We start from the raw sequence: 22,623 nt of genomic DNA, 5'->3' as shown, positions 1-22,623 counted from the left end.
CAAAGATTTTGAGGCTGATCAGAAAATTGTTAAATCAGTGAGATATGTAAAATTGTAATGAAAAAGATGTACTGCTGGCATGACTTATCTCTTTGAGTTGATCATTAATCCCCAAAATACTTAAATAATGTGATGAGGGAATATATTCAGAAAAATCAGGGGACAAAACTAAACAGTAAAAAATTTTCCTGTTATAAGTCAATCAATTAGAAGCTGTGATCTGATTTGCCAAACATTTATGAACTAATGAAATGGAATAGTAAATGAACATCAAGTTTGGAAAGAATAGACAATGGAAAAAATGCAGATAAATTTCCATTTAATGTAAAATATACACATTAAAATATTTTCAAAGCATGTGCAATTTTTATGATGCTGACATTAAAAGTGGAATAATCAAAAATAATACAAATTGTATAATACAAAGACTATGATAATGAACAATAAGGCTATTACACAGTTTTTGTGTTTCCTGGGAACTAATATTTAATTCAGAAGATGTGTAACAGTTTTTCAATTCCTGCCTTATATAAATATTTTTTGCTAGAATTGTTTTGTGCTTTTCAGATTATTTTTTGTATGTTGCACCTTCAGATTAGCTGTGCCAAGGCTACAATTTTAAAAATAAAAGAAAATTACTTACAGGCCCAGACAGATCTGTGGGCATTTCGGGTCAATGCCAGCTGCAAAGTTTATGGAGCTGTCTGCTCCCTGGGATGGAAGCTCAGACTCCAGGTTCCTAGAAAGGTCAAAGTGTGAATTAACTCATGTGGATGCAAACCCTTTGTCAACTTGAAACATCTTCAGCTCCCAAATGTAGGAGGCCAATCCCAAGTTTAGATTTTTGAAAACTTCTCTCTAAGAAAATACGTGATTTAGAAGGTTAAAACCTTGGAACTTCCCTGGTGGTCCAGTGGCTAGGACTCTGTATTCCCAGTGCAGGCAGCCTGGGTTTCATCCCTGGCCAAGAAACTGGATCCTCCATGCCACAACTAAGACCTGGCACAGACAAGGAAATAAATTAAATAAATAAAAATAAAATATATTTTAAAAAGAAGATTAAAATATTAAGGAGAAATAGTGCCCAGGAAACAGAGGTCAGGAAGAGCCTTACAGAAGTCTTGAGGGTTATTATACCATCCACAGAAACAAAGCAATGATGTGAGCAGGCTAAATAAACCTAATATCTGTGCCACATCAATAATGATGGATATTTACAGGGTTTCAAAATTTCAGTTCTACCAAATTCAGTGAGGTTGTATTGTTCCAGATAATGTGAATCTTGAGTTTTGTTTTCTTCTATTGGCATGAGTGGTGGTGGCTTGCTTTAGCATCTTTGGCCCCTGATCCCAGTCCTCAAGTTGCTTTGTCATAAAATAATTTTAAGAATTAAAAAATTTTAGGTTCTAGATTGTTCTTAGTTAAGCTACTCAATATAGCCAAGTACGCTGTCAGTCAGTTCAGTCGCTCAGTTTTGTCCGACTCTTTGAGACCCCATGGACTGTAGCACGCCAGGCCTCCGTGTCATTCACTAGCTCCCAGAGCTTGCTCAAACTCACGTCCATCGAATCAGTGATACCACCAAGCCATCTCATCCTCTGTCATCCCCTTCTTCTCCCACATTCAATCTTTCCCAGCATCAGGTTCTTTTCTAATCAGTCAATTCTTCACAACAGGTGGCCAATCAGCATCAGTGCTTCCAATGAAAATTCAGGACTGATTTCCTTTAGGATGGACTGGTTGTATCCTCTTCCAATCCAAAGGACTCTCAAGAGTTTTCTCCAACACCACAGTTCAAAGCCACCAATTCATTGGCACTCAGCTTTATTTATGGTCTAACTCTCACATCCTTACATGACTACTGGAAACACCATAGCTTTGACCAGATGGACCTTTGTTAGCAAAGGTCCTGCTTATTAGTATGTTGTCTAGCTTGGTCATAGCCTTTCTTCAAAGGAGCAAGGGTCTTGTAATTTCAAGGCTGTGGTAACCATCTGCAGTGATTTTGGAGCCCCCCAAAATAAAATCTCTCACTGTTTCCATTGTTTCCCCATCTATTTGCCATGAAGTGATGGGACCAGATGCCATGATCTTCCTTTTTTGAATGTTGAGGTTTAAGCTAGCTTTTTCACTCTCCTCTTTTACTTTCATCAAGAAGCTCTTCAGTTCCTCTTTGCTTTCTGCCATAAGTGTGGTGTCATCTGCATATCTGAGGTTATTGATATTTCTCCTGGCAATCTTGATTCCAGCTTGTGCTTCTTCCAGCATTTCTCATGATGTACTCTGCATATAAGTTAAATAAGCAGGGTGACAATAGACAGCCTTGACATACTCCTTTTCCTATTTGGAACCAGTCTGTTGTTCCATGTCTGATTCTAACTGTTGCTTCTTGACCTGCATACAGGTTTCTCAGGAGGCAGGTAAGGTGTCTGGTATTCCCATCTCTTTAAGAATTTTCCACAGTTTGTTGTGATATACAAAAAGGCTTTGGCGTAGTCAATAAAGCAGAAGTTTTTCTGGAACTCTTGATTTTTCTATGATCCAGTGGATGTTGGCAATTTGATCTCTGGTTCCTCTGCTTTTCTAAATCCAGCCTGAACATCTGGAAGTTCTCAGTTCACATACTGTTGAAGCCTCACTTGGAGAATTTTGAGCATTACTTTGCTAGTGTGTGAGATGAGTGCAATGGTGCAGTAGTTTGAACATTCTTTGCATTGCCTTTCTTTGGGATTGGAATGAAAACTGACCTTTTCCAGTCCTGTGGCCACTGCTGAGTTTTCCAAATTTGCTGGCATATTGAGTGCAGCACTTTAACAGCATCATCTTTTAGGACATGAAATAGCTCAGCTGAAATTTCATCAACTCCCCTAGCTTTGTTTTATAGTGATGCTTCCTAAGGCCCACTTGACTTTGGACTCCAGGACGTCTGGCTCTAGGTGAGTGATCACACCATCATGGTTATCTGGTCAAGATCTTGTTTGTATAGTTCTTCTGTGTATTCTTGCCACCTCCTCTTAATATCTTCTGCTTCTGTTAGGTCCATACCTTTTCTGTCCTTTCTTGTGTCCATCTTTTCATGAAATGTTCCCTTGGTGGGCAAAGGAACACTAGTCTTTCCTGTTCTGTTGTTTTCTTCTATTTCTTTGCACTGATCACTGAGGAAGGCTTTCTTATTTCTCCTTGCTATTCTTTGGAACTCTGCATTCAAATGGGTATATCTTTCCTTTTCTCCTTTGCCTTTAGCTTCTCTTCTTTTCTCAGCTATTTGTAAGGCCTCCTTGGACAATCATTTTGCATTTTTGCCTTTCTTTTTCGTGGGGATGGTCTTGATCATTGCCTCCTGTACAATGTCATGAACCTACATCCGTAGTTCTTCAGGCACTCCATCTATCTAATCTAATCCCTTGAATTTGTCACTTTCACTGTATAATCACTGTAAGGGATTTGATCTAGTTCATACCTTAATGGTCCAGTGTTTTTCCCTGCTTTCTTCAATTTCAGTCTGAATTTGGCAATAAGGAGTTCGGCACCCCACTCCAGTACTCTTGCCTGGAAAATCCCGTGGATGGAGGAGCCTGGTAGGCTGCAGTCCATGGGGTCGCTAAGAGTCGGACTCGACTGAGCAACTTCACTTTCACTTTTCACTTTCATCTATTGGAGAAGGAAATGGCAACCCACTCCAGTATTCTTGCCTGGAGAATCCCAGGGACGGCGGAGCCTGATGGGCTGACGTCTGTAGGGTCGCACAGAGTCGGACACAACTGATGTGACTTAGCAGCAGCAATCTGAGCGCCAGTCAGCTCTCGGTCTCATTTTTGCTGACTGTATAGAGCGTCTCCATCTTCGGCTACAAAGCATGTAATCAATCTGATTTCGGTGTTGACCATCTGGTTATGTCCATGTGGAAAGTTGTCGCTTGTGTTGTTGAAAGAGGGTGTTTGCCATAACCAGTGCATTCTCTTGGAAAAACTCTGTTAGTCTTTGCTCTGCTTCATTTTGTACTCCAATGCCAAACTTACCTGTTACTTCAAATATCTCTTCACTTCCTACTCTTGCATTCCTGTCTCCTATGATGACAAGGACATGTTTTTTTTGGTATTAGTTCTAGAAGGTCTTGTAGCTCATTATAGAACCATTCAACTTCAGCTTTTTCAGCTTTACTGGTTGGGGCATAGACTTGGATTACTGCGATATTGAAAGGTTTGCCTTAGAGATGAACAGAGATCATTTTGTTATTTTTAAGACTGCACCCAAGTACTGCATTTCAGACTCTTTTGTTGACTATGAGGGCTACTCCATTTCTTCTAAAGGATTCTTGCCCACAGTAGTAGATATAATGATCATCTGAATTAAATTCACCTATTCCAATCTGTTTTAAGTCACTGATTTCTAAAATGTCAATGTTCATTCTTGCCATCTCCTGTTTGACCACATCCAATTTACCTTGATTCATTGACCTAGTATTCCAAGTTCCTGTGCAATATTGTTCTTCACAGCATTGGACTTTACTTCCATCACAGGTCACATCCACAACTGGGGATTGTTTTCACTTTACTCTGTCTCTTCATTCTTTCTGGAGTTAGTTTTCCACTCTTCTCCAGTAGCATATCGGGCATCTACAAACCTGGGGAGTTCATCTTTCAGTGTCCCATCTTTCTGCCTTTTCATATAGTTAATGTGGCTATCAAGGCAAGAATACTGAAGTGATTTGCCATGCCCTTCTCCAGTGGACCATGTTTTGTCAGAACTCTCCACCATGACCTATCTGTCTTGGGTGGATCTACACAGCATGGTTCATAATATCATTGAGTTAGACAAGGCTGTGGTCCATGTGATCAGTTTGGTTAGTTTTCTATGATTGTGGTTTTCATTCTGTCTGCCCACTGATGAATAAGAATAAGAGGCTTATGAAAGCTTCCTGATGGCAGAGACTGACTAGGGAGAAACTGGGTCTTGCTCTGATGGGTGGGGCCTAGCTCAGTACATCTTTAATCCAATTTTCTGTTGATGGGCAGGGTTGTGTTCCCTCCCTGTTATTTGGCCAGAGGCCAAGACTCCTGGACACTCATAAGCAAGTCTGACTCAGTCTCCCATTGGCCTCCAAAGTCAAATTCCCTGGGGTTCCTCAGTCCCTCTGCCAGATCCCCAGGTTGCAAAATCTGTTGTGGGTTCTAGAACTTTCTATTTCTTAATCCTCTCTAACCCCTAAGGTGATCTAGTCTTAAACTCTCCTCTTATAGCTTCACACTGATTATTTCACTCCAGTCTCAGTTGTTTCTCACAGGATACCATCCAAATACTCCCCAGAGGCCTGAAATTTCTTCTACCTCTTAAGTTTCTTTTCTTTTTACTAACATGCATTCTCTTCAACTCAGTTTTCAATTCTCAAACCCCTTTTCCCTCTTTTAAAATTACTTTTCAGTTTGCAATGACTAATACTAAAATATTCAGGTTTCAGGAAATAGAGTTGAGAAATAAAGCTGTACATCATGGAAGTTCCCATAGGATGTCTCAGATAGGAGAAGAAGTACCCATCAATAAGAAAACAGCCCACATTTACTGTGAAACACAAACAATTGAGGTTTCAAGGACTTCAGGGCAGATGTGTAAGAAGTGTGCCACAGACACAGCACTCACTGAATGCAGAGCCTGAAGGATGACATGAAGGGAAATGTTAGGGCCACTTGTCAGCAGGTCCCTGGTTGCTACAGTACTTCAGTGGACAAGGATGCTTTAGATCCCTAAATTCACTGTTTAGGAATTCACTGTTTGAATCCTAATTTTCAACACCTCTCTAGAGCTCTAAGACCCACTCCAGTGCTCTTGCCTGGAAAATCCCATGGATGGAGGAGCCTGGTAGGCTGCAATCTGTAGGGTCGCTAAGAGTCGGACATGATTGAGCGACTTCACTTTTTTCACTTTCATGCATTGGAGAAGGAAATGGCAACCCCCTCCAGTGTTCTTGCCTGGAGAGTTCCAGGGACAGGGGAGCCTGGTGGGCTGCCGTCTATGGGGTTGCACAGAGTCGGACATGACTGAAGTGACTTAGCAGCAGCAGCAGAGCTCTAAAATGGGAAGATCATAGAAAAATCAAGATCTACTTGGGAAGATCCCCAGAAGTAGTTCCAGTATTCTTGCTTGGAAAATTCCATGGACAGAGGAGCCTGGTGGGCTACAGTCCATGGGACCCCAAAGATTTGGACATGACTGAGCACAAGACTTAACAGTATTTAGTACTTCATTCTAAAAGCCTTCTAAAAGAGCCAAGGTTAGCATTTCATTCTTGGTGGTTTTTTGTTTTTAATAAATTAAACATGAACACTGGCCTAGAAATGAACTGTTTCTGGCTTATCATCTTATTGGCCAAATGCTTTGACATCTTAGTTATCAGGCGTTTCTAGATGTACTAACTGAAGATTTGAAGTCCAAGGTGACAGGAGAAGGGCAATGTATTGTTTTTGACTGAATATCTGATTTGTACTCTTCTTTTATTTTTTGGAGAGGACAACGAATTGTTAAAACATCATTTCCCCAAGGATGAAAAGCTAATACTATTATATGTTGTGTTGTTTAGTCACTCAGTCGTATCTGACTCTTTGCCACCCCACGGACTGTAGCCCTCCTATCTCCTCTGGCCATGGGATTTCCCAAGCAAGAGTACTGAAGTGGGTTGCCATTTCCTTCTCCAGGGTGACAATCTGGTTGGTATACAAATAAAACCAAAACTTGGAGCTGCTGTAATGAGTCAGTTTTCAGACTCTTCTCAAGGTAAAATAACAACCTTCCAAAGTGGGTCCTTGGTGGGTTTTGTAAAGCTGTGAAGTGAGGTGCTCCATTTTATAAAGCATAACTCCTCTAGGTGTGTAACCATACTCATCACATTAAAAAGAGGAAAAGGTTAAAAAAAAAAAAAAAAAAAAACCTGAAAAGCCAAATCAAAACTACCTTCCAAAGCAAATTGCTGATGCCAGGATTTTGACAGGGCTTTTTTATTTGGCTGCAATCATTCAAGGAAAGTATAGCACCTTCCCCCATTCTCATCTCTTTGAAGAAGCCAATTGAAGCAGAAGAATTAGCACCCATCTTCTCCTTATAGGACCCAAAGAACAGGATGGAGCTGTGTAATACAGTGATGAAAATAGGGTGGAACTCTTGTTTCTGTTTTTCAGAAGCTAATCTGAGGGTTGTCATGGTAACCAGGATATAAGACTATTGTCAGCTTCAGGGTACAATTTTGGGCTATATTTTTAAAAGAGGATATGAAGTGCTTACATTAAAAGAGTCAGAAAAAAGTCTTTTCAAAGTGTATCAAAACTGATTTCAGATTTTAGTTTGGACTTTTAAGACAGTAGTTACCTTGGGAGAAAACAACATAAATATATCAGTTGGTAAATCTTGCTAAATCTTTGGTGGGGTGGGAGGAGGGTAGCAGAGGAAAAGATTCACATGAGGGTAGCAGGACATAAAAGAAAGAATATGAAAGCCAAAAACTTCTGGAGGCACTTGGTAATTTAAATATGCATGTTCTCGTAAGAGTTGAAGATATAAAGAGGAATTGTGTTCTGCTTTTACCTTCTCTGTTGTCATCCTGGTGTCACATGTGTGTGTGTGTTCAGTTGCTAAGTCGTATCTGACTCTTTGTGACCCCATGGACTGCAGCATGCCAGGCTTCCCTGTCCTTCACTATCTCCAGGAATTTGCTCAAATTCATGTTCATTGAGTCGGTGATGCTATTGAACCATCTCATCCTCTGACGTCCCCTTCTCCTCCTGCCCTCAATCTTTCCCAGCATCAGGTCTTTTCCAATGACTCGGCTCTTTGCATCAGGTGGCTAAAGTATTGGAGCTTCAGCTTCAGCAGCAGTCCTTCCAGTGAACATTCAGGGTGGATTTCCATTAGGATTAACTGGCTTGATCTCCTTGTAGCCCAAGGGATTCTCAAGAGTCTCCTCCAGCACCACAATTTGAAAGCATTACTGTGATGTTGAATGCTTTCCCTTGGAAATGAACCGAGATCATTCGGTCATTTTTGAGATCGCACCTAATACTGCAGGTGCATTTTGGACTCTTTTGTTGTACTATGAGGACTACTCCATTTCTTCTAAAGGATTCTTGACCATAGTAGAAAGTATAATGATCATCTGAATTAAATTCACCCATTCCTTTCCATTTTAGTTCACTGATTCCTAAAATGTTGATGTTCACTCTTGCCATCTCCTATTTGACCACATCCAATTTACCTTGATTCATAGACCTAATATTCAAAGTTCCTATGCAATATTGTTCTTTACAGCATTGAACTTGACTTTCACCAGCAGATACATCCACATTTGAGCATCGTTTCTGCTTTGGCCCAGCCACTTGATTCTTTCTGGAGCTATTAGTAATAGCCCTCTGCTCTTCCTCAGTAGTATATTGGACCCCTTCCAACCTAGGGAGTTCATCTTCCAATGTCATATCTTTTTGCCTTTTCATACTGTTCATGTTCATAGAATTCTCAAGCTAAGAATACTGGAGTAATTTGCCATTCCTTCCTCTAGGGGACCGTGTTCTGTCAGAACTCTCCACCATGATTTGTCCCTCTTGGATGGCCCTGGAAAGCATGGCTCATAGCTTCATTGAGTTAGCAAACTCCTCCACCACAAGGCTGTGGTCCATGAAGGGGGTTGCTACTTATGGATGACTCCATTTCAGTGGATTTGATATTGCTATTTTCCTATATTCTTTTCATTCTGAAACATTGTTTTTGTGTATTAATAACTTTATTCAGCTTTTCCTCTTTTCACAGAAAATCATAAATGAAACAAGTTCATATTGCAGCAGTGTACTTTTATAACAATTATTCACAGTGAAACTATTTAACTATATGGAATTCTGTGACCAGTTTTGTTTTTAGCCTCAGTTCAGTTCAGTTGTTCAGTCATGTCCAACTCTTTGCGACCCCATGGATTGCAGCACCCCAGGCTTCCCTGTCCATCACCAACTCCTAGAGCCTACTCAAACTGGTGTCCATTGTGTCAGTAATGCCATCCAACCATCTCGTCTTCTGTCATCCCCTTCTCCTCCTGCCTTCAATCTTTTGCAGCATCAGGATCTTTTCAAATGAGCTGGTTCTTCACATCAGGTGGCCAAAGTATTGGCATTTCAGCTTCAGCATCAGTCCTTCCAGTGAATATTCAGGACTGATTTCCTTGAGGATTGACTGCCTGGATCTCTCAAAAGTCTTCTCCAACACCACTGTTCTAAAACATCAATTTAGTTTGATGTTTAGTCCAAAAGTTTAATCAACTTTCTTCATAGTCCAACTCTTATATCCATACATGACTACTGGAAAAACCATTGCTTTGACTAGACAGACCTTTGTTGGTAAGGTAATGTCTCTGCTTTTTAATATGCTATCCAGGTTGGTCACAGCTTTTCTTCCAAGGAGCAAGTGTCCTTTAATTTCATGGCTCCAGTCACCATCTGCAGTGATTTTGGAGCCCCCCCAAAAATAAAGTCTCACTGTTCCCATTGTTTTCCCATCTATTTGCCATGAAATAATGGGACTTTTTTTAAGTATGGTAGTGCTAAAACCTGCCTCTTTGGTGTCTCAGATTCAACTACCATATCCTTGGAAGAACAGGGCTTTGTGTAAATAGATATTGCCTGTTAGCTTTACTGGATCATTAGCTTTATTTTTAGAAAATTGAGGGCAAAACAGATTATGAATAGAATGACAAATTCACAACAACATTTAAGACAAAAGACAGAGCTAGAAAAAAATTTCCTTTTTGAGGCTGGACAGCTTCACACAACCTGTACCTCCCAGACCTCCCCTGTCATTCTATTAGTACTTTGGGGAAAACTTTGAGAAGCCACCATTCAGTCAGTCTTTTGAGGATCCCTGAGGACAAATCAAAGCAGCGCTATGTGCCATTAGCCCCAGATTACTATTTAATTATTTACACCTGGTTTGGAGGCTTCTGGTTTGTCTTTTTATAGAAGTTCCAAGGCAGAGCTTGGCTTTTAAGCCAGAGGTCAACAAGCTACTCCCCAAATGCTGAATCAGGTCCACCACCTATTTTTCTACAGTCTAGAGGCTCAGAATGATTTTTACATTTTTCCGTGGTTAAAAAAATTAAAAGAATATTTTATGACATGTGAACATTATATGAAATTCAAATTTCAGGCTTACAGTTTTTTTTTTGGAACACAGCCATATTCCTTCATTTATGCATTGTCTGGGGCTGCTTTCTTGCCATAAAAGCAAAGTTGAACAGGTGCCACAGAGACCATATGGCCTCAAAGCCTACAATATTCACTATGGGTCCTTTCAGAAAATCTTAGCCAACCTCTAATCCAAGTCACGATCTTTACCACTGCCAAGTTGCAACCTGGCTGATTTAAACATAAAACATCAAGAAAATTATATTAATACACTCCCCTAATGAGAGTTGTTCTGATAAGAGTTGCTTATCCTGCTATTGAAGCCTAAAAGTACAGAAACCAGATTTCTCAATGGTAGTCGAGAAAAAAAGTTACACAAAGAGAAAACAAAAGATATTGTGACACTTCTAAGTGATCTCTTCCAAAGGAAATGAAAAACTTTTCAATGCTATTTGCTGAGGTTTCCTTTTACATTTCATATCAGAAACCAAAATGCCCTAGTTTCAACCCCATGGAAACTGTAGAGACACTCCCACTTGATCAGCGATTTTCTTTCTGAGGAATTAATGATCAGTGTGCACAAGTTCAAACTCTGACCTTATTTGTCAAACTGTCTGAGACTGAATGTGCTGGGAAAATGACAAAAGGAAGGAAGCATTTAGATATATGTCTTCTGAGACTTCATCTTTGATTAGCTGAAGAAAGCCATAAGAAAAGCTTTCTGGGCAGATAACCAGCTTGAAGAAAGGTATTCTTTTGAATTAAAAATCTAGTTTTGATTCTATTTTAGCCAAGTCTCTTGTCTAACTCTAAAGTCTGGAGACTGTAGTACTTTTTCATGGGTCTTATCCAATCTTTAAAAAAAATGAAGAATTGAATACATAATAGTATCATTTGCCTTATTGGAGTGCTTCTCAATTTTCCTGCCAAAGCTCATATTGGCTGATGTTCACGTGGGGTTGCTCAAGGTGATACATAATCCCAGGATCTAACACATGCAGACCCTCTTTTTACATTCAGGCTTGTAGAATACAAGAAAACATAAGGAAAGTTATCAATCCACTCATGTATATTTTAAATAAATCTCAGAACATGTACTGCAATTTTAGGATTTGTGAACAACAAAATAGTTGAGACACATCTCACACAAATCAGTCACAACACCTCAGTGGAATTGAAACCATTTGGCATCACTTCAGGGCTCCAAAGAGCTCCAGTATTGTAGTCCTCTATGTCTCAGCACAATACTTTGTCAACAAAAGTCCATCTGGTCAAAGCTATGGTTTTTCCAGTAGTCATGTATAGATGTGAGAGTTGGACCATAAAGAAGGCTGAGCACCAAAGAACTGATGTTTTGAACTCTGGTGTTGGAGAAGACTCTTGAGAGTCCCTTGGACTGCAAGGAGATCAAGCCAGTTAATCCTAAAGGAAATAAATCCTGAATATTCACTGGAAAGACTGATGCTGAAGCTGAAGCTCCAATACTTTGGTCATCTAATGCGAAGAACCAACTCATTAGAAAAGACTGTGATGCTTGGAAAGATTGAAGGCAGGAGGAGAAGGGGATGACAAAGGACGAGATGGTTGGATGGCATCACTAACTCAATGGACATAAGTTTGAGCAAGCTCTGGGAGTTGGTGGAGGACAGGGAAGCCTGGCATGCTGCAGTCCACGGGGTCACAAAGAGTCAGACATGACTGAGCAACAACAGTAACAATGTCTCAGCACAGAAAAGAACTCAGCAAGAGGCAAAGTGATAAGAAGTGATTTACTAGAATAGGACACTTTTGAGCTTTACAAGCCAGCAGGTGAGGGGGTACTTACTGGGCTACAGTTTTACAATCAAAGGAAAAGTGGGGAGAAGGGAGGAGAACTTCTTTGACTTTCTTGAATAGACATCATGTTTCATCATTAGCTCCTCTTCCAGGTTGGGCAGGGGAGTTTTCTTGTCCCTACATGGTCAAGCTAGGCCCACAAATTATTGTTTCTTTTGTGTGCAGAGAACATGTCCTAGAGACCATTAACTTGCTGAGCTCACTGGGCAGGATGTGAGGCTCATGCCACCATTTGTTTGACTGTTTGGGGTCACGTCTCATGCTTCTGTTGCATGGTTTTGTTGTTAAGCAAGCCTGCTTGTTTTTGCAGTTAAGGAAGCCTGCTTTCTTAAGTAATCATTGACTTACAGGGGTCTCCCATACTTTTTCTACTTATAATTGGGATTAACTATATTAACTATTTATAAGTGGGACTGACTATCGAATTACCTACTTAATCTCTTTTCTCTGTCCCTATCAGAATGAGAACTATGTCTAGGCAATATACCCAAAACATTGATGCCTTGGACCTTTAGCCTCGGAGAACATTCTCAGGGCAGCAGTGGAACTGGGCTCAGCATCGGTGTCATGGTACTTGTGTGAGATGAGGCTCCAGGAAATCGAGCTTGAACAGTCTAGTCGAGCCCACACTTGATTTCACCGCTGGCACACTTTGCCTCTCAAACGCATTGCCCATCAGCGCAGTGGGCTATTCAGTCCTATTGGACTCGGAACAAATTAGGGATCAACCTTCATCTCCATGCCATCTCCCACAAACTGTCAAGGGTTCTCAAAATCCTCACAAACTGTTGGACAAAATGTTTGGTGACATCAGAATTATTTATTTCTGTGCCTGCTATGCAGTATTTCAAGCATGTGTTTATTTTCATTAGACATAAAGGACGCTACTCAAGGTCATAGCATCTCAGAATCATTTGCCCTGAAGTATTTAGGACAGCAAGTACATCAGGAATGAGCAGCGCCCAAAATGACTGGGTGTGAAAAAAAAAATCACTTGGCACATAGTCCCTTCCTTTAATGAGTTTAAGAAATAGGAAAGTTCTGCTACAGTGGATTCAAGCTAAAAGGATTCTTACTTTTAAGGAGAAAACGAAATATCTTCAATCAATACACTGGCTTTAGATGTCCTCAGTTTTGGGCTTCATCAGATGTGAGCAGCAGGATGGATCTGGCAGATCAGCGAGGGAGTGCCAGGCAGCAGTAATATGGCAGGATGGGTTAGGATAATTGTGAATCTGCAGAGAATTTTCACTCCTTAAAGAGTTGCAGGTCTAATTGCCAAAAACAGGGACACAACACTGGTCCTGAAATAGAAGAAACAAATCTTTTGAATACGAATATAGTGGCTGCAGTGTGTTCTGCAGAAACAAGATGTCTGCTCTGAATATAAGGCTTATTGTATTAAAGCTCAAGATTTAGTTAATATCAGACCTCTAGATAATATATTCATACAATATATGTAGAAACTAATTTCCAGAAATGTCCTACACTACTTGGCAGCCACAAACTCAACCCTAAGGCTGCCCACAGAGTACTGTCCATCTGGTTAGAGTTTTCTACTTATGCCCCCTTTCTAGAAATAAACAGTCCTTACTTTCTGACTTTGAACAATATCCCTTCTCTTTATTTTTTCTTTTAACTGTCCTAAATATTTTCTATCAAAGTTATTTTTCTCACTTTTTCATTTTTTGTTTGTTTTCCCCCTATTACTCACTAATTATATTACTTCAATTTAAAAGATGAATATGCTGATGCTTTTAAATATCCTCTTTCAAAAGAAGAGAGAGATTTGATAGATTTTCCTAGTGTAAAAATCAATTTAGCAATGTGATGGGAAAAAAAAGCATGTACCATTGATTATACTGGATGTTTCAAGTTATAGTTTCTTTTCCTTTTTTTTATTTTTTTGCAACTTTATTGAAGTACAAAATACATACAATAAAGTCCAATAATTTTAAGTGTATGTTTAGAGGAGTTTCAGTGAATGTATGAAGCCTTGTAACCACTACAGAAATCAACATACAGAACACTTTCATCACTCTCAAAAGACTTCCTTCCTGGCCCTCTGAAGTAAATTTCTGAGATTTCTGGATTGGAATTGTAACTGCTTTGTAATTGCAAAACCTGTAAACTAGAGTTATAATTGTGTAGTCTCCAAAGTGGTAGGAGGGTTATATTTCTCTTAATTAATGAATCTAAATTAATCTACATAAAATTTGTGCATTATTAATGTCCAGCTCTGCTTTCAGTCACTTCAGTTCTCTAAGAAACTAATACCTTTTTCTTCTTTTCTTATTTTAACTCCCTCCAAGGAAATCCTGATAGAAAATCAGGTCTGGCCAGTTTTGTTAGTTCTTGCCTTAAGTATAAGTACTATCTTTAAAATCATAGAGTCCTGCTTGCTAGTCTGAGGTACTGCTAATTAGGCCAAAACATGTCTTAGCCTGAGAATTTATCTGCATAATTTTAAGTTTTAATATGTAAGAAAGCTAGCCAAGAGAATACTCTGTGTAGATTTTTCCCCCCTTTGGTTATACCTCTTGAAAGTAATTTAACACAATTCTTTGTAAAAACTTTCCTCTACCTCCCTGAAATATTTTACTTAGACAACTGCTGTAAGTGTACAAACATTACCTAACATTCTCTTGTTTTCACCTCATGGTCTTCTACAATTTTCCCCTCACTGCTGCTGCTGCTGCTAAGTCGCTTCAGTCATGTCTGACTCTGTGCGACCCCATAGATGACAGCTCACCAGGCTCATCTGTTCACGGGATTCTCTAGGCAAGAATCCTGGAGTGGGTTGCCATTTCTTTCTCCATTTCCCTCACTGTTTCTTCTTTATTACCTCCACAGATTACTACAACCCAGGTGGGATTCTTTGTGGCTTGTTTTATAGATAATCAGGAAGAGTAATTCTGCTTTGGAATGAAAGAAAATTATTCCAAATACAAAAACAACTGCTCTGTTTTGAGAGCCTGAGAGAGATGCCACCTGTCACAGCTCTGGGGACTGGCACTGGCCCACCAAGGCCGGTTGTGGGGACAGTTCCTGGAAGTGGGGACTTGAGCAACAGGGCCCCAGCTAACACTCCCCAGGCTGCTACAGCCCCCAGGGCTCCACTCAGCTAGTAAGCCAGCGAAGACCCTGATCCCTCTGATGTCAAGAGTAAGAAATACATTCTTCCCCTGATAAGTGGGTTATAAATCATGGTGCAAGTCTACAGTCATATGGGTCCTCTCTATGTTACTAATACTTAGAAATTCAGTTGGGATATCCTGGGATGGTACCTTGAGTCCTTAGTGCCAGCCTGCTTTTGAAGAACCTTTCACTTTTGAGTGTGCTTTCATTTGAGGCTGCACAGGACCACTAACGTGTTCTGCCTTAAAGCTGAAAAGTCATCCCTTCCTAAAAGGCAGGTGAATGCAGTCTGTGCAGGGCATTCTGCTGGACTAGCGTCCTCAGGTGGTAACAGCCTGTGCAAGTGTGTATGTGACTGCTCTGTAGCTACATCTGTGACCACAACCCTAGGAGGAAATAATCTCTCCTGCATGTCTCTTGAGAACACCTCTGAATTATGATAGCAGATACAGGGAAGTTACAGGATGGATAAGTCTGGCAATTATCACAAGCACCATAGAGAAACCATGTCTGCTCTGTCTTTGGCCTGTTAGCTTAAATTTCCCTTCCTTAGAGAGGTCTTCCTTTGTCAACATATCTAGAGTCCTATGTCTTTTCTTCTTACAAGTGACAATGACTGGATTTGTGTGTTTGTCTTAAGAATGTTTTCAACTATCTCTGTGAGGTGTTCACAATCTCCAAAAACAAAGCCACTACTTGATACAGAGTTGGCATTTAATAAATACTGCTTGAATGAATGAATGTTTTTGGCAGCTTCTGCCAGTGGCAAGGATGGGAAGCATGAAAGTGATCTAAAATAACAAGAGGACAGAGAGTGAACAGCAGCTGAATCATATCAAAGGTATGAATCTGGTTTGATATCCTGGACTTCAGGGCTTTAATTGACTCTGACACCTTTTTATAGACATGAGATGCTGAGCAGTTGATGTTCCATTGTTTGTTTTTAGCTGACATCCACTGAGAATACCAGGCATTTAAGTGCTTTATTTACATATATTATGTTATCTGACCTGCACAACAAGTACCCAATAAGTATGTAGAAGGTATAATTATTATTTTATTTTACATATAAGGAAACTGAGACTTGAATGTTGGGAAGGAGGTGGTGGCCACATAACTAACATAATAAATGACATAACAAATTACCGGAGTCAAACTCAGGTCTTTGTTGTTCAGTCAGTAAGTCGTGCCTGACTCTTCTGCGACCCCGTGGTCTACAGCCCACCAGGTTCCTCTGTCCATGGGGTTTTCCAGGCAAGAATACTGGAGTGGGTTGCCATTTCCTTCTCTAAGGGATATTCCTCACTCAGGGATCAAACACATGTCTCTTGCATTGGCAGGTGTATTCTTTACCACTGAGTCATCAGGGAAATCTGAACCCAGGTCTATCTGACCCCAATTATCACACTCTTAAACATTATTAATTACGCCTTTATCTTGAACACACTGAGATGGAGCAAGAGAGGCAAAATGCAAGCTTCTATTACAAACTCACTTAGTCTGGATCTAATGACCCAGTAAACATTTGGTCTTTCCGGACAGTGGAGGATTTCTGGTTCTACCTATGTCCTAATCTAGCAAAATCACTGCCTCCCTGGTCATTATCTTATTTTGCTTCCTTGTTGGTATTTACTTTTCACACTATGGGAAGAGCTATCTACCACATGGCATCCACACCCTGGGGCCAGATTAAGCTTTTGTCACCCTCAGCAAGGCACAAGGGGTATGGTTATACAGTTTAACAACAAACAATCTTCAGTGTCTGGTCAGATGTTTTCTTCCTAAAATTTTAATGATCCCTTATAATTACGACCTTCTTTGCCTTTCAGTTTTGAAACCACTGTTATGGTGGCTCAGGGCCCTTGGCAGCCTGGACATGTCAACCACTTCCTAGTGGCATAGGCAACTCCTCCTTTAATCCTATTATCAGAGAAGTTTACTAAATTTTCTCATTCAGTTCAGTTCAGTTCAGTCGCTCAGTCGTGTCCAACTCTTTGCAACCCCATGAATTGCAGCACACCAGGCCTCCCTGTCCATCACCTACTTCCAGAGTTCACTCAGACTCACGTTCATCGAGTCCATGATGCCATCCAGCCATCTCATCCTCGGTCATCCCCTTCTCCTCCTGACCCCAATCCCTCCCAGCATCAGAGTCTTTTCCAATGAGTCAACTCTTCTCATGAGGTGGCCAAAGTACTGGAGTTTCAGCTTTAGCATCATTCTTTCCAAAGAAATCCCAGGGTTGCGCTCCTTCAGCATAGACTGGTTGGATCTCCTTGCAGTCCAGGGGACTCTCAAGAGTCTTCTCCAACACCACAGTTCAAAAGCATCAATTCTTCGGCACTCAGCCTTCTTCACAGTCCAACTCTCACATCCATACATGACCACAGGAAAAAAATAGGCAAAATGATGGGATACCAAAAGAGGAACTCCCCAGGTCATTAGGTGCCCAATATGCTACTGGAGCTCAGTGGAGAAATAACTCCAGAAAGAATGAAGGGATGGAGCCAAAGCAAAACCAATACCCAGCTGTGGATGTGACTGGTGATAGAAGCAAGGTCCGATGCTGTAAAGAGCAATATTGCAGAGGAACCTGGAATGTCAGGTCCACGAATCAAGGCAAATTGGAAGTGGTCAAACAAGAGATGGCAAGGGTAAACGTCAACATTCTAGGAATCAGCAAACTAAAATGGACTGGAATGGGTGAATTTAACTCAGATGACCATTATATCTACTACTGCAGGCAGGAATCCCTCAGAAGAAATGGAGTAGCCATCATGGTCAACAAAAGAGTCGAAATGCAGTACTTGGATGCAGTCTCAAAAACAACAGAATAATCTCTATTCGTCTCCAAGGCAAACCATTCAATATCATAGTTATCCAAGTCTATGCCTCAACCAGTAATGGTGAAGAAGCTGAAGTTGAACGGTTTTATGAAGACCTACAAGACCTTTTAGAACTAACACCCCAAAAAGATGTCCTTTTCATTATAGGGGACTGGAATGCTAAAGTAGGAAATCAAGAAACACCTGGAATAACAGGCAAATTTGGCCTTGGAATGCGGAATGAAGCAGGGCAAAGAGTTTTGCCAAGAAAATGCACTGGTCATAGCAAACACCCTCTTCCAACAGCACAAGAGAAGACTCTACACATGGACATTACCAGATGGTCAATACTGAAATCAGATTGATTATATTCTTTCCAGCCAAAGATGGAGAAGCTCAATACAGTCAACAAAAACAAGACCAGAAGCTGACTGTGGCTCAGATCATGAACTTTTTACCAAATTCAGACTCAAATTTTCTCATTAAAAATTATCCAAAAGTTTTTCATAACCAATTTCATACATATCTGTGTTTCATATTTACTTGTTAGGTAGAACATTATGATCATTAAGATACATATAACTTTTCAATATATGCAAATGACACGGTAACCCTTAAAATTCATTATTTAAACATGTGAAGGCCTAGGTGGCGGAGAAGGCAATGGCACCCCACTCCAGTACTCTTGCCTGGAAAATCTCATGGACGGAGGAGCCTGGTAGGCTGCAGTCCTCACTAAGAGTCACTGCAGTCCGGGGTCACGAAGAGTCAGACACGACTGAGCAACTTCACTTTGACTTTTCACTTTCATGCATTGGAGAAGGAAATGGCAACCCACTCCAGTGTTCTTGCCTAGAGAATCCCAGGTATGGGGGAGCCTGGTGGGCTGCCGTCTGTGGGGTCGCACAGAGTCGGACACGAGTGAAGTGACTTAGCAACAGCAGCAGCAGCAGAAGGCTTAGGTGACAGGGAAGAAATAAAGGGAAACCAGTCAACTCCAAGAGGTTAAAATCTAATTGTGATTATTCATGACAAGACCCAGATACAAGGGAATATTTTGATTTTGTGTTTCAAATTCTAATACCCCTACCTCCCTTCATAAGCCAGTCAGACACAGGGACCTCCTACCCACAGGACGTTTGGTTTATTCCTCTGTGTCCTTGTGGTGGTTTGGTAGCTTAGCTTGCACACAAGAGAACACAAGCACAAAGCAGGGGACAGAGGAGCACTGCAGAGGAGTCCACTCCCCTTCTTTGTCTCTGTCTTTCTGGATCCAGCAAATGAGGAAAGTCAGGCCACTCAGTCTGACTTTTACAGATCTGAATGTGGGGTAACTTGGAAACATATAATCCAATGATTCACCAAGTTTTTTATGATTATGTGTACTACAAAGATATGGCTAAAGATGAACTCAAGTTTAAGCTGCATTTTATTTAGTAAACTTTTTGTGACATTGTACTTAACATTTTTTGTGGGTTTTTGTTGTTGTTGTTGTTTGTTTGTTTTCGGCCTCATTGTGTGATTTTTGGGATTAGTTCCCAACCTGCAGAAGTGAAAACACAGAGTTCTAACCATTGGACAGCCAGGTAATTCCTGGGCTTCATGTGTTTAAATCGTCTTGGTTATTATCCATGCTAAGCAGGAAGTATTTAAAATCACAAAAACACTTCTGTCTGCACCTTGAGGCCTACACCATCAAACATTAAGGGTGGTTCATCTTTTAGGAAAAATAGAAAAAAAAATAGTTTTTTTCAGGAAAAAAAATACTAAAATTTCTTACACTGCAATTTGAAGTCAACCATGTTTCTCTTCTTTAGGTTGTTTTTGGTCACTATACAGTCACTGTGTAGAGTCAAGATGAAGATGTCACCCGAGATAAATGTTTTCTATGTAATCTAAGCAAGGCCAATGCATTTATTTCAGTTCAGCAAAAACTTATCATAAGCCTAGGACCAGGCTAGGTGCTATAGGCAGAGAAGTAGACACTAAATGAGGAGCTGAGACAATATAGAAATGACTGTATTATAGAGTAGATCAATTATTTAAATGAGAGAGGAAGACTTCCCTGTTGGTCCAGTGGTTAAGAATCCACCCACCAAGTTCAGGAGGATCTCACATGCCACAGAGAAACTAAGCCTGTGAGCCACAACTACTCAGCCTGTGCTCTAGAGCCCGAAAACCATAACAACTGAGCCCACGCCAGCACTACTGAAGTCTGTGGACGTAGAGCCAATGCTCCATAACAAGAGAAGCCACTACAATGAGAAGCCTACACGCTGCACCACAGCTAGAGAATAGGCCCTTCTCAGTGAAACTAGAGAAAGGTCTCACACAGCAACGAAGACCCAGTGTAGCTAAAAGTTTAAATAAACAGATAATAAATAAATAGATAAATAAATGAGAGAGTATATCGCAGTTGGTGATGGGACAGTAGGAGGAGAATATGATGGAGTTGGTGATAGAAGACAGTTATGATACCATTTCAATTAAGAATTCCTCTAGGGGACTTCCCTGGTGGTCTAAGGGGCTGAGACTCTGAGCTCCCAATGCAGGGGGCCCCAGTTTGATCCCTGGTTGGGGAACAAAATCCCACAAACTGCAACTAAGACAATGCAGCCAAATAAATAAGTAAATAGAATTCCTCTAGACCATGACTTCCTTGAAGGCAGCACAGAGGACTGTGTCAAGAGCACTGTTTTTTGTTTAGGACATTGCTTCTCTCCCACTCATGCTTTCTCCTTTTGGGTCCTGCTTCCCTCACTGAAAGTTTAATGAAAGGGAAAATTCTTTCTCTTCAAATGCAAAATATATTATTTGGCTAAGAGCCAGTAAGGTAGACAAACTATTCACAAAATACAGTTGAGGTAAAAGCATAGTCCATGTTATGAGAAGGGATACAAATCTTTTGAGATTTCAAAGGATCACTCACAGGAATAAAAAAGGAAGGGGAGCAAGTAAAGCAGAAAAGCTAGCACATGTGTGTTGCGAGTTTAGTTTAGTCATGGTGTTAGAAAAAATCCATCCAAAAGACCTTATTTTATTTATTTAATCAAGTAATCACTCTCTTTCCGAAACCTTTGGATGCAAGCACAGAAATAAAGGTATTCATGAAGTCAGACTTGTACTTGCCAGAAAATAGTAAGGAATGCCAATTTAATCTCAGCTACCTGAGTGAGTCCTAAGGGGAAGATGAGCTCATGAATGCATATACAGATCATTACAAAGCTGAATTAAAATATATTAAATATGGAAGTCGGATATGAACCCCCAAGGGCTATACAACGTAAAAAGGATAGTTGAAGAACAACCTGAAGCTTTAAAAGCGAGGAACCTAGATCCTTGCTGGCTGGGAAAAGAGTCACTACTCACTCTTTAAGGAAACACATATAAAGCTTGGGATTTGAAAGCCCTAGCACTCCAACTGATCTAAATGAATGTAAATTTGGGGGGAGGGCCTTCCCTTATCCTTCCTTTTGTGGTCTCCACAGCCTCTGGACCCGACGAGACCCTATAACTCTTATTAACTGAATTGGATGGAGCTAAAATAAAGACATAAACATCCTAAATCATCCACTGAAATCTTCTTAAAAGGGTAAGTTTCATTTATTTTCCAATTAAAAAAAATTATATGCTTAGCAAAGTATATGAATAAGGTAAAATGTTGAATATTTATTTTAGTGTTTATTTTTGGGTGACACTATCTTGAGCATGCCCACTCCACCACCCCACATGCACCAGAAGTGTCACATTCAAGGAGTGTGCTGTGCTAGAAAACTTTGACGTATTAATGAATTGCCATCACTAGGGGAACCAAAAGTTTAAAGACTTGAAAATAGAATGAAGTGGCCGCCCATCAAAGTGAAGAAATATATAAATTCATACAAAAGAATAGGAAAAAATGTGAATTAAAGTTAAGACAATGTTGAGACTTTGGAAAGCATTAAAAATTTAGGAATAGAAAGGAGATTTCTGTGCCAAGACAGATTAAAGAACCATAATGTGGAAAAAGCTTTTTTATTTTTAAATTTTTTATGCAGGAGATAGTTGAAGATTCTCAAAAATAATCCAAAATGATTGGGACCCCCCAAAAAATGAACTAATATTCATTAGCTCAACTATATAAATAATGAACTATTATAGACATTTTTAAAAAGTATATTTGATTTACAATGTTGGTTGACTTCTGCTGTACAGCAGAGTGACTCAGTTATACATATATATATATTATTTTTTCATATTCTTTTCCATTACTGTTTATCACAAGATATTGAATACAGTTTCCTGTGCTATACAGTAGGACCTGTTTTTTATCCATTCTCTAACCCCAAAGTCCCACTCCACCCTACCACACTCCCTCCCTCTTGGCAACCACAAGTTTGTTCTCTATGGATATCGTTTTTTGACAGGTAATGACTATTCTAAAAGTTGTAGAGAACCACAAAAGTAAACACTGAGAGTAAACATTTTGGAATAATGAAGAAAACATTTACGCTGCATAGATACACATTATTAAAATTTCAGGAATATCTGCTTACTATTTTAACTAACATGAAAAAATCAGGAAGACAAAATCTGGAAAGAAAGAAATACTGATTTGTTTCTTATACTGTCAGAAATGGACCTAACCAGACATGTTTTTAGTTAATGGAGATTAAATGATCATTTAAGAATGGGTT

The 22,623-nt window shown here is 40.0% G+C and overlaps 1 protein-coding gene across 2 annotated transcripts in view; it reads left to right on the top strand.

The window, feature by feature from the left end:
* SLC39A10 (solute carrier family 39 member 10) overlaps positions 1 to 22,623 on the top strand; it is a 155,452-nt gene that overhangs the window by 22,351 nt on the left and 110,478 nt on the right. Inside the window, exon 2 of one of the 2 annotated variants that reach the window (XM_040228893.1) lies at positions 21,436 to 21,539. The gene's annotated coding sequence lies outside the window, so the exon portion shown is untranslated. Of the gene's footprint in view, positions 1 to 21,403; positions 21,540 to 22,623 lie in introns of those variants that run through there. The other variant, XM_040228894.1, reaches the window with a different exon arrangement.

Source organism: Oryx dammah, unplaced genomic scaffold, assembly GCF_014754425.2.
Source record: "Oryx dammah isolate SB20612 unplaced genomic scaffold, SCBI_Odam_1.1 HiC_scaffold_27, whole genome shotgun sequence".
In the NCBI taxonomy this organism is placed as follows: Eukaryota; Metazoa; Chordata; class Mammalia; order Artiodactyla; family Bovidae; genus Oryx; species Oryx dammah.
Note: the sequence above shows the minus strand (reverse complement) of the source record. Positions and strands in the feature narration are given on the sequence as shown.